The sequence below is a fragment of the Mustelus asterias genome, chromosome 16, assembly GCF_964213995.1.
Source record: "Mustelus asterias chromosome 16, sMusAst1.hap1.1, whole genome shotgun sequence".
Classification (NCBI taxonomy): Eukaryota; Metazoa; Chordata; class Chondrichthyes; order Carcharhiniformes; family Triakidae; genus Mustelus; species Mustelus asterias.
In genome coordinates, this window is record NC_135816.1 from 1,988,408 (window position 1) to 1,989,981 (window position 1,574).

The 1,574-nt window shown below is 41.1% G+C and overlaps 1 pseudogene; it reads right to left on the reverse strand.

Moving 5' to 3' along the window:
* Window positions 1–235: 235 nt before the first annotated feature.
* On the reverse strand, window positions 236–756 carry LOC144505586 (zinc transporter 6 pseudogene; annotated as a pseudogene).
* Between the last annotated feature and the right edge of the window lie 818 nt (window positions 757–1,574).

A 1,574-nucleotide genomic window follows, 5' to 3' on the forward strand; every position in this document is an offset into this window, starting at 1 on the left:
GATTACATTGTTGTTTTAGTGTAACGCACTCCAGGTATATTCACAGCAATGTAAATGCATGATAATAGGCAAAAACTCTTGAGAAATCAAAATATGACTGGTCCAGGAATGATCTTAAATACATTGAGGTAATAACACAAAATTACATTTCCACAGTTAAAAATCTTCCGCAGTTTTTCGTTTAAGAGGAATCAGCTTGAAGCACACTTTTGCATCATGTACCACTGTTGCGTACTTATGATCTGAATTGGCTAACATGTCCCTGAGTGCCTGTTCCATATCTACTTGGAATATTAATCAATCCAGTCTGAATCCCTGAGTCATTCCCAGTCCAGGTCTTCCGAAGCCCTGATTAAAAGTGCCTCCAGAAGAAACAGCTCCATAATTGAGCCCTCAGCCATAAGGCCTGGTTGGTGGAGCAGTGGGTAGGTTGACTGGGTTGATGTTTTTACCTGGCATGTTGAAGGAAAATTCAGGAGGAGGACAGGTTGGTTTTGCTGGGGTAGAGTTGATAGGATTCATTTTGTCCAAGGATTTGACAAACTGTTAGAACATTACTGTGATCCAAGGGATTCAATATGTTATGCGGATTGATCCTGTAACCAGTGATAGCCTAACTCAATCATCTTTAAAAATCTGAACAGCTAAAGTTTTAACGAGTGTGGAAAGGCGATTGGTCATGTGTGCCAATACCAACTGTTCATTTGCATCTCTCCTGATCATATGTACAGAACCAGCTAGAGTTCCAAATCCAAGAAGCAAATAGCATTAACACACAGAGGGATCTGGGAGGACAGGTCCACAGTTTCATGAAAGTGGCAACACAAATGGATAAGATGATCAAGAAGGCATATGGCATGCTTGTCTTCATCTGTATAAAAATTGCAGCTGTATATCATGTTGCAGCTGCATAGAACTCGAATTGGGCCACATCTGTAATATTGGGTACAGTTCTGGTTGCCACGCTATCAGGATGTGGAGGCTTTGGAGAGGGTACAGAAAAGGTTTACCAAGATGTTGCCTGGTTTGGAGGGTATTAGTTACAAGGCGAGATTGGACAAACTTGGTTTGTTTTCACTTGAACACTGGAGGCTGAGGGGGTGACCTGATTGAACTTTACAAAATTATGAGAGACACGGATAGAATGGATAGTCGGAGTTTTTTACCCAGAGTATAAATGTCAATTACTGGGGGACACAGGTTTAAGATAAAAGGAGGAAAGTTTAAAGGAGATGTGAGAGGCAATTTTTTTACACAGAGGGTGGTAAGTGCCTGGAATGCATTGCCAGAGGAGGAGGTAGAAGCAGATACAATGGCAACATTTAAGAGGTATCTTGGCAGATACATGAATGGGCAGTAAATAGAGGGATAATATGTCATGTGTCAGCACAGGCTTAGTGGACCGAAGGGCCTGTTCCTTTGCTGTACTTTTCTTTGTTCTCTTTGTTCAAAGTGAAACTTTGGCAGTACAGTGGCACGGTGGTTAGCACCGCTGCCTCACAGCAGGTTCAGTTTTTTAATTTTTAAAAAAACTTTATTTATTAGTGTCTTCAATTCTAGCTTTGAGTCATTGT